This window comes from Clinocottus analis, unplaced genomic scaffold (genome assembly GCF_023055335.1).
Source record: "Clinocottus analis isolate CAN_PGR_092001 unplaced genomic scaffold, fCliAna1.0.p SCAF_15, whole genome shotgun sequence".
In the NCBI taxonomy this organism is placed as follows: domain Eukaryota; kingdom Metazoa; phylum Chordata; class Actinopteri; order Perciformes; family Cottidae; genus Clinocottus; species Clinocottus analis.
This window is the reverse complement of record NW_027175876.1, coordinates 6,744,947-6,760,984: the sequence shown is the minus strand read 5'-3', so window position 1 is coordinate 6,760,984 and position 16,038 is coordinate 6,744,947. Positions and strand designations below refer to the sequence as shown.

The following is a 16,038-nucleotide window of genomic DNA, read 5'->3' as shown; positions in this document are numbered from 1 at the left end:
AGGTCATTTTTCATTAAATCTGAACTTTAAACTGATAAAGGGAGTGGAAGAGCATATGATGACGTTGAGTTAGGTTGCCTGGTAACAGAACTTCACAGTTTGTTCCTGCTTGCTAATGAGACGTGACGTTTTTAATGTGAAGCCATTTTGCAAATACAGCTAAAGCCAATGTGCAAAAAAATTTCAAGAATGTATTGTATAATATAACTACTGTTTTTTTTGTTAATGATTGCTCTTAAATCCCAATTTTCTTGTACTTTGTATTTGATTTCTGTAGTGATGGATAAATATGCTTTTTGTCAACACTCACAAGATGTTTAACAAGCCAGCAATAACACTAAATCAATATGTAGTTCAGATGCAATAATGAACTCTTAAGTTCCTGCTGGTGCTTCTGTTAATGGATTTTCCTCTGCTTCTGGGAAACTGACCAAGAACATTTGCTTAAAGTGATGAGTAATGGTGAGAAGTGAGAACCGCAGTGAGGAAATGTAACATGTTAATTTAATGTTATATTTTTCAATAAAAATAAGTGGGGACATTGGATGGGATGATTCACTCATCAGTAGGCATTCTAGTGGACTCATAATATATGTAATAGGTAATTTACTATATTTACAAAGTCCCTGGTTCATGAAAGTTATGCTCACTGACTCATTATTCACCATCCATTCAAATCGTGTATCGCTGGCCTCACCACATCACGTCACCTCTCGATCCAGCGCGACTCACACAGATCTCCCAGGCATGCAGAAAGATGTTTAACATCTACATTCGCATCCGTCCGTGGCTTTGAAGTCACAAGGCATGCTTGCGTAACATTTGTGTCTCCTTCAGCTCCGTTTGAGTTGTGTGCGGCGAAGCCTCGACGGGGCTGGCCCAGTCTGAGTGTGTTTGCCACTGTTCTCACCCTACCTACCCCTCTCTCGTCTTCATTTGAGGCACTGAGCCATGCCAGGCACCACAGAGGCCCAGATGAGCACAAGCAGTTCTCCTCATCTCTCTCATTTTCCCTCCCACTCCTCATGCTCCGGCTCCTCGGTGATGGCAGCAGCTGTTGTTTGTTCATTAACGTCTTTTAGGTAGCAGGCATATATCCCACAGTGTCTAAAGGGTGTGCTCGCGCAATCGCACGCGCTCACACACACTCTGCCGCCCGCACACAAACACCATCACCTTGTTTCCCTTTTTTTGCACACCTCTCTCTCCCAATCTCGCTTTTTGCACACTCATTATCTGTGTTTATCCGTCTAATTAGACCAATTGAATTTAGTTTGCTCTGAAGACTCTCACTCGTCTTACGACATCACTCCTAAGATTGTGGCTTTTGTTTGATCAGCCGAGAAGTCTGAGGAATAGAAAAAAAGGCACAGCCACATCAAACTACGAGAAGTGTATATTTTTGTACGGGCTCAAAACAATTTCCTTCTGTGCAAATCAAGAAAATGTCAGTCTTTCCAGGCCACACGATCTGTCTCTCTGATCTTCACGTCCCTCTCCCCACCTTCCCTGTCCCCCTTCCAGATTCATTTGCATAACCCTCTAGTATACTTGTAAGTGCAAGTTCAAAGCCGTCACCATGACTCGTGGTATGTTTGGATGAAAGTGGATGTAATTTGCACAGATTTCCACATTGAGGTTGTGTTGTCGTACGCATAATGGAGTCAGAGACAACAAAGTTGGACGAGGTTGCGTTTTCATCCCTTCCGGTCTGTTTGGTTTGTCGGGGGTCTTATTATGTTACGAGTGGATCAGCACAAACTTTGTGAGGGAGTGAACTTCTTTTCGTTGATTACTTAAAGGGTTGTGTGACTTCTGATGAAAAGGCATGTAACTTCAGGACAGATTTATGTAACGCCATCAGTTTTCGTGTGCTCGTACACAGAAAAAGGCAAATCCTCTATAATTGGCCCTGTCAAACAGTGTGTGGCCCCTCGAGATCTCATTTACAGCCTGCCAGTTTTTCCCCTCAAATTTGATTCTGTACAGTGCTCAAAACGACCCTTCAGCAATGGCTTCTGACGAAATATGTGCTGATTGAGCACACGCTGTTTTAAAAGTCAACCAAAATAAGTGGATGGAATTAAATTAATATTGTGGCCCATTTAATGTACAGCCATGAACACGTCTGCATTAAATGAGCGACTACCCACTATAGAATATAAAGACAATAGATATGATAATAAGGCACATCCAATTTCATTTATTTCAAAGTGCGGTGGTGAGCAACACAGTGGCCATATCTTTTATGGCCATATCCAGGTGTTTAATAGTTCATTTCATTTTGAAAGAATAGTATTTTTTCTCTTTTCAGACTTTCTTTTCTGACCTTGAATGGTTTGAATCACTGCCTTGTTTTAGAGAAAACCCTAAACATTCCATTCTTTCGGATTTCACCAATGAAAAATGGTTGTGAAGAAATGCCTGTGAAGAAACCCATATAACAGGTGACAGATGATATTGTCCCAAACGAGATGCGTATGCATCCCAGCTCGTCATCTGAATGAATCAGGTGTTGGATGACTGCATGCTGCATTACTGATCTGACATCTGTTATGTTTGTGTCTTACCCTTGCTCGTCCTTGATTGACCCTGTACCACGTGACCAAAAAGAAGACATTCGAGTTTCACCATGAAAACTGAAAACATGCCTCTATTACATGACCACAGGACACGATGCGCTGTGTGTGTTCTGGTTTGTGTTGGAGGTGAAAGGAATGATGGCAGTGCGCACAATTGTATATTCTCTATAACTTGAGCATGTTGAGATAAGATAGTTTCAGTGTGTATTTCCCGAAACAATCACATTAACATACCACATTCAGAGACAACTTTTCAACCCATTACAAGATAATGTTCACATAAACCTATAGTGAAATAGACGGTTACTGTGATATTTATTGGTAACAGCACCTGGTTCTTTCAACTGTTATCCCCCACTGAGTTAATAGGTCTTAAAAGTGATTGGTTGTCAGATAAATGACATCCTGTCTCACCCTCTCTTTTAGCCCTTCGTGCTCCTTAATGATCTGCAACGGGCCACATCACTGACTTTCTGTCTCATCTGCTTCATTAGAGTATGCAGGCGGTTACATTCTTGGGGGAGGGCATCAGGCAGGACACCAAACTAATGTTAGGAGTTATTCCAGCCCAGTGAATCTGCAGAACAAAGTTTGTGCCTCAGTTACGTGTGACAGAATCCGTCTCATTAGCATCAGGAACAAGTTGTGTACAATATGGAGTGAAGTGTGTAGCTGATTAGCGTGATGAATAATTGCTAGAATTTAATGTTGAGGCTCGTGTGTGGTGATAAAGCATATCAACTGCACACAGAAATATTTAAATGCATGAATCTTTGAATACATTTGATAACATCTGCATCGGCCTGTGTCTGTCAGACAAAAGGAGTTCATTATGATCTGTTGAGGAGTGCTGAGGCTGTATTATATTTAATAAATAGAACATATCTCAGTAATTGCCCAACCAGTATGATGGACAGCTTTGGAGATTCTTTTCTCAGACTTTTGAACATAATGTTGGGAAAATGTTTTTGCTTGTTGATAGTTTTAAGTGTTGAGAGCTCAGAAAAACTCGTGAAGACTGCCAGTGACAGCAGAGCCCTGAGGCACCTGGTGTTAAAAGACTCATCTCAAACACTAGTGCAAGTGTGCATACTGCTGAAAAGTGGATAAAAAAAAACGTATTTCAAGTGGTCCTGATTCCTCCTCTGGAGGGAGTAGTAGTACAGTCGAGTTTGGAGTGGAGCGTCCTGACTTCAGGGTTTACAATTATAGAGCTGATCTGATCCCTGGAGAGAAGCCTGATAAAGCCATGAAGACACAGAATATCACGTAAACTGGAGTTATTCCCCCAATTTCTGTCTGTGTGAAAGTCAATAGGGAACCACCAAGACCTGTGAGATGGGAAAACATGGGCAAAGATGATTTATTTAAGGATTAGATTTTTATGGTGACACGAGAGAACATTGCTTTTGTCACTGATGAAAAGAAGACATGTATCTCTAGAGATGAAGAGCTTAGAGAGAAAACCCATTGGGAACGCAGGACACAATCCCTCCTTTCAATTTTCTTATTTTCACCGTGTACCCAGTGGAGTTAAAGTGGCTCAGTGTTCGTCCAGAGGAAGCAAATTGAGCTCAGGCGTCCACGGCATGTGCTAAATTGTTGCACAGTCCAAACCATCTTCAAGGAGGAGAGTCCTGTATGAGATGACACTCATCAAAACTTGTAATGAATTCACAGTGGGAGACCGAATATGAAACTGAAGTCATAAACATTTGTAGCAGTTTAGACCAAGTTAAAAAAGTCCAAACTATTCTAAAGTTGATGGGTACACCGGATATCAGAGATTACAGTCCATAAAATGAGTAATTTCACTCAACACTAGCAAATGGTTACAAGCTTGTGGTCAGAAACCACAGTGTGCAGTGTCAATGTTAACAGTAACACAAGTAGAGAGGGGTATTTGAAGAGCGAAGCTGAGGGATGCAGTGAAGGGACGAGGACAAATGAAGACAGAACCAGCAACCAGACTCTTGCTTGAATGATGGGTGAAGTAATTTATCCCAGCACGACAGAAAACACTGCGATATAGGCCGAGACAGCTCTCCTACAGTAAACACTGCAGGAAGTAATGAGCCAACCGTCAGCCAGTTGTTGTGGTGATAGGAGGGGTGAGCTCAGAGGGAGGGCGACCTGTGGAGGTTAGATATCTCACTCTCCTTGACTGAGGAATACAGAGTATGGAGTTAAAATGATGAGTAGGATGAAATACAGGTGCTGAATGTGAGAGATGGAGGAGAAGGTAGAAGTGAAGAACGTGTAGTTTGAGTTAACAGGAAGACAAATATGACTAAAAGAAGCCATGACAAGTGTATATGAAAGGTAGGTTGGAGAAGCAGGAGTGTGGATGGACCATATAGGCTCTATAACTCATCACACACTTCAAAAATCCAGCCTGTTTTTCAAAGATTTTCAAAAGGTAACATTGAAAAACAGTACAGTGGGAAGACCAGACAACCTGGGATTTCAGAATGATGTACAGCACCTATTATCACATCCTCTTATCATACCCATCCTCTTATTTCACACTTCGTTGGACATTGACTCAGGGCCCAACAGGGATGCGTTTGCTGTTTTCTCATAGACATCTTTTCACCTCTGTCAGGCAGTTCGGTTTGAATTGTTTGCACAATCAAGTCTCCTCACTGAGTCTCCCTCCGCTTGACCATTCTTTCACCTTTAATCAAAACCTGTCTTGCTGAATATCTCCTCAGTGTCCTCTGTGTGTCTTTTAATAGACATTTGAAGTTGTTTTTTTCACAGGTTTCTTTTGTATTGTCTTTGTAAGACTTGACTCGAGAGGTGGAGCAAACAAAAGTCTCCCAGCTTGACTCAAACCGGGATTGTATGAGTCTTTGTATAAAGCTTTTGGTCTGCACACATGTACTGTCACAGCGTTGCGGTTGGTGTTTGGAAACTTATCTTTCCCCTCGACAGCAGCGCTGCTGTGAGTCCCGCCCAGTGGCTCGTCCCCGCGGGACCGGACAGGAACTGTGTCTGTAGCATTTGGGCAGTCACACACACACCCCTACGCTGTTTGACTTTCAGGTCATGGAAATGGGAATCATGTGACGTCAAATCGCCGCCGCTTGTTCTCTGTCTGCTGTTGCGAGCGCTGGATTACACTGACATGGTATCTTTCGCATAATAGAGACGGAGTCAGAACGAATGCGTAGGTTGTCATTGATCCAAACAATGTTCAATCAACGAGAACTGCAATGTATATCGATTTTAACTGTAACGAAGCTCTGATTCTCCATTCCAGACGTCATCTCAGAATCCCAGCTGAGCTATCTTTGAGATCAATAGAGCAGTTAATTGAGGGTGCACAGAAACTGTCAGATTATTTCATGTCTTCACGCTGAAAGCTGAACCTTTACCCGCAGGGTCACTACGACTGGGAAGCTCTTCCTCTCCATAGAACAATTCAAACTCAATGAATTGTCTCAGACACACCAGCGCTGAACAGCAGGCCTTTAACTTCAATTCAAAAGGGTTAGCAGGTCAGTTTGTGTGTCCAGAGACTTCAAGGTTTTCCTATTTGTATCGCTGAACGGTGTTTTTGTTTTTTTTCTCTGTTTGTCGCTTGAAGGCAAAGATGTGCGTTGAGGGGGAAATGCAGAATTAATAATAATGCATTTACATATTTCCTCGTCCTTTTAAATCCATATTGAGTTGATACAGGGTTTATATTAAAGATGATGTGTGGGTGGTAGTGGGGACGTTGATGAATATGAGAGTTCACAGGAAAGTATGTGATAACCAGGTGGACTTTGGCGCAGAAACTACAGTGGAATGTATTTTTGCTGGAGGATTTAAACGCACCCTTTCCCACGCTACCTGTTATGTGTCCGTCTGTTTTTTCTGATCCCGAAGCAAACCATTCAAATGATTGAAACATAACCTCATAAAGTGAGATCATCCCGTCACACCGTCGTAGCTGAACGCTTCACTTTCTGCACATTTGGCTTTTACCGTTGCTTTCTTCAGGGTGTTGTGCACCTGTTCACTGATATTATTGCTGTCTTTATCACTTTGTCTTCATTACCGTTTTTATTTTATTCATCTTAAATTGAGATTTATCCTGATCTCTAGTAGTTTATCTTGCTTCAGGCCAAATAACCATTGCTGTTTTTAAATTATTTTTTTTTTATAGTAAACTGACAATACTAAATTTTTTTGAGGCTCTCTGTGTGTTAAATTGTATTGTATGTGTGTTCGAGAGAGATTGTGTTGCACAATATATTGTTATTGATATAGTGTTTTAGCTTCTGTATCATCACACATCATCTTCCCCCTTTTGTTATGATGCGTGATGGTTCATTCATTTTTGACATAAGCTCCATAACTCCTCTGTGTTTTTGTTCGCCCAGCGGTTTTCTCCAGCGGGTAACAGCACTCTGTTAGCTCAACAGTCTAATTGGTGCAGTCACATAACCTTTTAAGGCCCCCGTTCCTCCCCATCAAACACAACAGGTGGTCGGGCTCCCATCTCTGCTCGTTGTGGAGGCGACAGCCGCTTCAGAAGCAATCTCGTCACAGAGACTTTTTTATTGCTTCCTACGCGCTGACGGACCACCTACCGCGGTCAAGATATTCTGTTCCCATGAGTGGCACACCCCTTTAAATAGTTTTGAGGACTGTAGAGAAAGGGGAAGAGATGCCCTGCTGGAGTAAAGCAGTGATAAAAGGAACGAGGCGGGGGCAGACATCTTTGAACAGCAGTGAAGAGCCGGCTGATAAGAACTCAGAGGGCCCACAGCAGGCCTCTGCTATTAAAATCCAGTCAATTCAGCAAGTTTGAAATGCAGTGAATCTTTTTGCTTAAAAGGGTGTGTGTAATCCAGGAATTCATTATTTCCTGTCATTCTGGAGACCTCAGATTGAGTTTAGAACTGTTTCAATACTTAAGATTATTCTGAAATCTAACCTCGTTTTGATAAGGCATTCATGTATTTACACACGACCCCTCGCTTTGTGCATGCAGTCCAGCATTGCTGCTTGTAATTTTGTCCTTCAGTGTTTACTTTTCCCTTTTCCAATAGCCTGATCGGCGCTATATGAATGACGGTATGAGTAGGATTTGTTTGTTGTGGTTTATAAACACAGCACTAGAAGTTGAACCTTTCGCCCCGGCTCAACCTGGTGGTTCGGTTTGGGTCGCCCACCATCGGGCGAGAGCCAGCCTCACGTTCGTTCTCATTTTGAAACGAGCTTTGCCTGCTCTGTGTTTTGGTTGATACGTTTTTATAATAGATGTTGACAGCCAGAAACATCTTACACATAGCAAAATATGAAAAAACAGGAAGATGACGTGGGTTCTGCAGGTACAGACACCACCTCACACTCATATGTGATAATAGAGAGAGAGCTTGTTTTTGTTTGAGTGCATACATGTATTTTAGGAAAATCGGACACATTGCGTCTTGAAGTTATTGTTAATACAAAATAAAAATGTTCTAATGCTGCACATTAACGTCCTTCATCTGGTAAAACCTTTATGAATTTGAACACTACGCAGTCACAAGCAACTTGTCATCGCTGGCTGCTGATGCGGTCTGATGCACACAACCCCAAAGCCACTGTGTTCATCTCTTGTGAAGGATTAGTCTCCAAAGAGCCTCTGCAGTCCACCTCAGCCTTAAGGGCGACTCCCAAGTGTTTTGTAGACATGCGAAACAACAGAATCAATATCTGATTATTAGGCAACAGTACACTGCGCTCCTAATCGATTTCAATTTCCCTGTTCAGGAGCTATATATGAATTTCAGGATGTCCTTTTTCTTGCTTATGATTACAAGGATGATGCGTGGTCCACCATTGGATCCCTGGAATAAGTTATAAGTGATGTGTGTGACCCTTGACTCCAGTTGTCTTCTGTAATGGCAGCTCTGTCAATTGAGAGGCTTTCTAATGTGCACAATAGAAATGCGCAGACTCAGGGAAATGCTTTATTGCTTTGACTTTGCTGACGGCATTGTGCTCATTTCCATCACCCTCCACTCGATCTTGTTTTGTTTTTAAGGCGTTATCTGGATTTTGGATCTGTAGTTGTGTTGACATATACAAGTTTAGATTTACACAGTATACAATCTAGTCATGTGGACAGCCTTTGTTATACGCACGCACGCGTGCACACACACACACACACACACACACACACACACACACACACACACACACACACACACACACACATTCACACACACACACACACACACATTCACACACACACACAGACTTCCTGGGAGACACGTGTGTGAAAACGCCATGCAATTGACGCACAAACGCTATTGAACGGCAGCATTTTTTCCAATGTTTCATTACTATTTCCCTCCATTCTTCCTCCTACCCACCACTTAAACTAAGAGCTGCACTAACCTTGTGTTGACAAAAGCAAAAGAACGTTCAGGTTGTGACGACTGAAGCTACTATTCGCTCTGTGATCGTGTTAAAAAAAGGCTTACATTGAGTGTTTAAATGAAGTGCCACTTAAGTGTAAAGACCTACTCGCAGAGCATAATTGCACAAGTGACAGACAATAAGTGTGTATAAACATTTGAATAAAGAGCACTAATGCCCTTATAGCATACATGAGGAGCTCTTTCATTTTCGCAAACCCACTGTGATTTGTTCCTCAGTTTGACAGGCTTGTTGTACCAAGAACTACTCCAGCGCCTCTGTTTGCCAGTGACACACACACACACATGCACACACACATATACACTTACACACACGCACGCACACATACACACACACACACACACACACACACACACACACACACACACACACACACACACACATACTTTGTATACAAACAAAGTCAGGGCCCTAATCTCCCCAGATGGGTACTGCCCTCCTAACAGGAAGAGGAGTGTCAGTGATAACCTTGGGGCACAGGAAGTGACTTCCCTGGATGTGGCCTATTTGTGAGGATTATAGTGGAATGCTGCCGCAACATTGATTTTTGTCTGACACTGTACATTGTAGATGTAGGAAGTCTGGATTACACAGGAAAGTGATCCGACTGCGGAGCCTCAGAGCTCTACCATGGCCGACCGGTCCTCTAGTGAAATCTGACTCTGGGTGTATTTGTGTGTCTGTGTTTATGTGGCCATGTTTGTGTCTGTTCGCTGTGGCATTAATTTGCTCTGTTTGTGATGCTGCGATATGGTTGCCCAACTTTATTTAGACAGTATGGCCTTTGCTCCCTCTTGACATAATTGGAGACGGAAAAACTCTTCTGCTCCCGGCTCTCAGCTTTCTGCTGTTGCTCTTTGACGCGTTTACATTTTCCCTTTTGGCAGTTCTTTTTCTGAAAGCCAAAGTGGTTAATAGTGAGACAACGTAAGCTGCGTTGTTAAATGTATTTATTACACAAAGGCATCGCACTCAACCTGAAGTATTTGTCCAAGATGTCAGTACTTAAAGCAGCAATAATATATTTTCAGCAAAAGAAATAAGAATATTGATTTCTGCAGCTTTTAAAGGTTTGTGTAAAAAAGCACATTTTTGAAAAAATTAAAGGCCACAGAGTCTGAATAAGTCACAACCTTGGTGCAACATGGAGCAGCCACAGCAGTGACGCAGGTGACACAACGAACAGGCTTTTTACTCAGCTGACCGGTACAAAATGTTCCGCTTGGTTGTTTGCACTTTCCCGCCGTTATCCTGATTTTACCTTGCAGAAATTGTTGCATTTCCAATTAAATATCTCAAACTCCTTCCTTTCCTCAGCTACGATTCTTACGGGCAATTAATTATAGGCAGATAGACCTAAAATAAATCTTGTTCTCTCTGCCAGCTTTCAATTTTCTTTCTATCTCTTTCAACTCTTCCTCACACACTGTCTTATCTTACGATTTTTTCACTGATGACGTTTACTATTTATTTCCCAAGTTTCCCTCCTCGTATAAGTTACTCCTCAGTTCTCGTTGTCTCTGCCTCTCTCTTCTCAATCATTTTTTTTTTCTCCTCTCCTCTTTTTTTCCTGAGAGATTGAAACCGTTCCATTCTCATCCCTGTAATGGTCCTAATCCGCTTAGTTTAGTAAAGTAGCCCAACGTTAACCCCACAGTCCCCTGCCTTTCAGATGCACATATGTGCATGTTTGCAATCTTAATAAGTGACTGTTTTTGTGAATGATAGAAGTTGCTTGCACAAAGTTTAAAACCCTTGGTAAACCAAAAATGCCAAACATGTTTCACAAAAAGGTTGTTTCATCTCTTTTTTTCCACTTAATCTCAGCTTCCACTCATTGTTGAATTAGTTATGCTTGTCAAATGTGGCAATTTCCACCAGTTAGTTTCACAACCTTCGCTGGAAAGTCCTCAAATAGTATACATTTGTCTGCGTAGATCAAAAATGCTGTTTAAGGGCCTCCAGTATGTAAATATTTTTAATTAGCTAAGCGCACTTCAAAGTCTTTCTCTGATGAATATGCAACATTGTATTGTATCTTTTTTCCCCCTCACTCGACAGCCATCTGTCTGCATGCCTTTGATGCACACCACATGTCTAACCTGCTGTTCGAAATGCCAACACACTCGCACACAAAGATTTCCGCATACAGGTTTAATATATGGAATGCATTAATGTAAAACTTGCATCTCTTTTACATAGCCCTACAGACCACAGCTCCTACACAAGCCTCTCCAAACCTGTTATTTGTCGAGTTATTTCATGCATCAGGCCTTTGTTCTGTAGTAGAATCACAGCGCTCGCTTAATGCAGTCTTCTGCAGGCTGATGGTATTCAAATGATGGGACCTGAACTGGAACAGGCTTCAGTAGTTCCGTAGTTCCTGGAGTTGAAATTTTAAATAGGAGCTGTCAAGGAAAAGTGTTGAACATTGATTAAAATGCATGAATAATGTCCTCTGTACAGAAGTTTATATCTGCCCTGTCTTTTATTCTTTTAACAAAACCTCTGAGCCAGACGGGTAGAAAGTTCCACTAGTGGAGCTCTGTTCACTTGTTCCTCTGCCCTCACTTTCTTTCTCCTAATCCTCCCAGAAACACGCCATTTTCTTTTTGCCATTTTCTTTATGCCATTTTCTTTCCATTCCATTTTGCACTTGCACGTTTTTCACTTCCATCACTTCTAACTTTTAGCCATTCTACTTCCATATAAGGTATATGTAAAGTTTACTTTAAACTTTCCACTCTATACTGTACCATGCTCTCTGTCCAAACAGGCCTCAGGAAGTGGGTGGGTAGCGTGTTCAGTTAGTTTAGGAGGGAGGGAGAGAGAGAGCAAGAGAGGCAGGCAGGCAGGCAGGCAGGCAGAGGAGGGGAAAGGGAGGATACTGATCAAAATAATAAACAGCTGTGTGAAAGAGCGGGGCTAGTGGCCAGAGAGAGCAGGAGCACCAGAGGCAGAGGAGAGAGGGACGTGAACACCAGCCTGAGAGTTCGTGTGACCCCGTAAGGAACAAAAAGCCAAAGAAGAAAACTTTTTAAAGAAGTTTCCTCGTCCCAGTCGGGGTGAGAGCAAACAGGATGGCAACCGAAGCAACCTCTCCTCCCTCTAAAGAGGCAAAGAGAAGATAATCGGCGTCAACTCAAAAGAGGCTGGCGAGTCCGGCTACCTACACAGGATCGGGACGCCAAGTCTTGAGGCAGCTCCCTGCGAACACGTGGCTCCAGAAAAAGAAGAAGGCATTCTTTGACTAAGTGGCCCAGTCATGGCAGTGATTAGGAGGGTGTGATAGAGTGAGACCAGACCGGGGCTGGAGACCCGAGGGGCGGGTAGTAAGGCAGACACTAAGGTGACTGTCTCTTTGAGCCCGTTACTTTTGACTCGGGGGAACGAGAAGGCAAACCATGTGCCTCTTTGTGCTGCTCCTCTTGAGGTGTGTAGAGTAGTGTGACTGGCAGGAATAGAGTGCTTTTTATCAGAGTAATTGAGAGCGAATGCCACAGCCCTGCCCTGGGTTGGACTGCCGGACATCGTGTATACAGCTTCCTTCATGCCCAGAGGGTTAGTGCAGGAAGGGAAGTGAAGCAAAGTTGAAGGAGAGAGCCAGACCTGTCCTCGGCCATTGGGAGATCTACATCAGCCAACCCATCCCTCAAGACACAAACCGTTATCTCCCTTTTGCAGAAGTCCCCCCAAGATTTGTTGGATTTCTCTCACAGTTTTAATGCCCCATTCCTGGCCAGAGGAAATCAGCTGTCAGCCTCCAGCCTTGACTTTGTCAAACCTACAGTGGCACCAATCGTCCCGTTAATCCTAGTTCCAGCTCTGAAGCATGACTGCAGGGTAGCCGTCACCCCAACTCTCAGCCTTGCTGCTTTTCCAAAGAGGATGCGACGAACATGTGGCGGGATTGGGCGAGCACACGCACCGCCATGCATGCCCTGGTGCTGCCGAGGGGTGTGTGAATTGCCTGTTTTGGGACTGCGACCCGGATTTGACCCTCTTGCTCTTGAATTCTTTACAACAGCCAGTTGTCTCTGTGGTTGGATTCAAGTTTGTTCGTCCTTTGGATTCAACATTGATCCAAGCCTTGAAGGCATCTGTTTTGACCATAACCACTGGAGGACTTACCTACCTGTGCTGACTCCTTGCCTACCTTCCACCTGTTTGACAGTCGAGAACATGTAGACACTTGAAGGAGCGGGAGGAGTCTGAGCACACACTCTAATATGATTGGCTTGAACTTCGGTTTGCAGGAGCTGCTCAAAAAGCTTGAACAGGTATATGTTTACTGATCTTGGGATGCATTTCTGATGACAGCTTGATCTTAGTCTCACAGCGGCTTTTAAGTTGTTTAAACACCATGAATACAAACACAGTCACCATTGATTCTGCCTCTCCCCTTGTGTTTGTAGTTGTGGGCCTAATGTAGTCTGCTTTATAAGGTCTCAACAGTCATTATGGCACTCATTAAAATGGAATAATCTGTTCTAGCCTGCTTTGCTAGGTATTAGAGAGCGCTACCATGCAGAGTGAGAATTAGTATAGAATGAGAACCCGAGCTTTGAATTAGGTCTAATTTGTCAAAGCAAACCTTTACAGTAATTGTGTTATTAAAGGCTAAAGACAAACATGGCTTCGCCCAGTAAGGGTCATTGTTGTTTTTCATTGTGAAATACTTATTATGGGCACAATTATCATCAAAAGGACATTTTGTTTGGGTGTAATTTATTTCAACCACAGCTTAATTGTGTGTTCATAACTTGTATTCTTCATGAAGCTCTAAGTAGTAGTTTTAACCTCAGTTATTGTAGGAGAGTCTGTCACATCTTATCTGGACTCCAACTAGCCGCCTGCCAACAAATCTTTATCACTCATTAAAGTGTGCACAAGATTCAGAATCCTTTAACCTTTCAATTTCCCTCCCAGAATGATCGGTTCAGTTGAGTCAGTATCTGTATGTTTCTGTTATGTACACGTGTGCTTTTTTATATTGTGTTTCATATTTTCACTGTCTTTAATATCTTCACGATTAGCCTAAAGCTATTAATGTGAATTTAATATCCTTTGCCAGGACTGAAAACCCCATATTGAGTTCATTTCTATCAATAACCCATGAATAAATCATAGAATTGTGGCAAATACAGAGTTTTTGTAGTTGACACAGTGACCTGTGGCACACAAATGTCTTCTGTTTTGGTAGTGCTTGTGTCTGTCTGTCTGTCTGTGTGTGTGTGTGTGTGTGTGTGTGTGTCTGTGTGTGTGTCTGTGTCTGTGTGTGTTGAAGAGCACGAGACAGAAAGTGATCCATCACCACACTTAAACCGCCCCAGGACACACACTGACATACATAAACCACTGGCTCAAAGTAGTCTTTCAGTGGGTGAAATGAAATTTAAAGGGAGCTTTGTAAATGAATATATGTGCCTCTGTCTGCCCACACAGTCTGTGCCTTCTGTGATGGTGTGAGAGTATGTGCTGGTGTGTGTGCAGTCAGTATAACTTCCAGTGGAAGTAGAAGTGCAAAGAAAAACGAAAAGGAAAGCACTTAAGTAATGACTTGAAACCCGGCCAGCTGGCTAAGTGACAGAATGACTGTGTCTTTCACGGTGTGTCTTTTCCTATACGTCTGTCTTTCTGTCTTTCTTACTGTCTCTTTCTCCGGCTGCTTGTCTGTCTCTTTCCCTCTCTTTCTCTCTTCTATGACCTTTAAGAGGTATTCGATTTGTGTCAAAAAGCTAGCGGGTGATTATCCTTGCAGATGACAGTGGAGGGATTTGCTTCATCCTTTGTGAAATAGCTATTGGCATTCAGTAAATTGTAGCGCGGTGCCATGGATGACTGTGGTAATTGATAGTTGTTTTGAGAGTACTCTGGTTTTACTGTAGCTGGATTGTATTTTCTCCATTTTTATTTTTTACAAGAACACAGTTTACAGAGAAGCTGAGCTGTGGTCACATGGTCCACTTACTGTACCACATGTTGTCATGTGCACCTAACCTGCATCCCCTTTGTGTCTGCCATTTGTTGTGCCACATGCTCGATCCCTTCAAGAATGCTAAAATAGGGAAGTCCCAGCGTCATATCGATGTAGTACAATAAATGTACAGTATAATCTGGTCCCCTCACGAGATGCAACAATAAAAACACAGATATCGGTCCGATACTGACTCAAATTGCTGCATCCGGTATAGGTGACTATATGCCCATATGTACCGGACAGTATTATTTTAATAAATAACAATTCAAGGCATTTATAACTATTTTCTTGGGAAGTTGGAACGCAATGATAAAACAGAGCCTAATGTTGCCTTTGTCATACGAGAATGGTCACATGCGTCCCACACCATAATTCTCCTCATGGTGTCTCAGCCTTCATTTAATAGCCGTGAATCCCTTGCTGATGGGTATGTTTGTGTCCATATATTATATATAAATGGTTTTCATTACTGTTCGTTCCCTCTAATTATCTACATAAGTATATTGCTATTTGTGTGATTCGTCCTTTTTTCTGGGCACATTGGATTTACAGCAACCAATATGTAAACTAAACACTCTAATTGCCTCTGTTGGTGATTGTACATTTTTTGTAATATCGCAGAGACATTCATTTAATTTTCCTCGGGAAAAAAAGAAAAGATTTCTGTAATTTCCAATCTGTAATGCAACAACAAGATGGATACACAAGAAACAACTGAAAAGAGGTCATTTCACACACAATGACCACAATATGTGTTATTACCATACTAGTTATGCTATATGTCTCGTTACGCTTCTCTTATCGGCGCTCATTTCTTCCCATTTGCAAATCTGTCTCTGCTGCAGGCAGTGTTACACTCATCCACATGGTATTGGAGTCTTTTCTTTATCTGTAGTTCAAATGGGTTGAACTGAAGGGAGTCCCACTAGCAAGAGAGAAAGGAGAAAATGGAGCAGTTTTACACATCTAAAAATAAAACATTTGACAGGATCCTCTTCTTGCGTCATCCCCCCTTGTGGTTCCACCCTCACACACAAACACTCGCATACCCTT

General features: G+C 42.4%; 1 protein-coding gene across 9 annotated transcripts in view; it reads left to right on the top strand.

The window, feature by feature from the left end:
* Positions 1 to 16,038, top strand: part of utrn (utrophin) — a 162,729-nt gene that overhangs the window by 82,047 nt on the left and 64,644 nt on the right. The window lies entirely within an intron of this gene.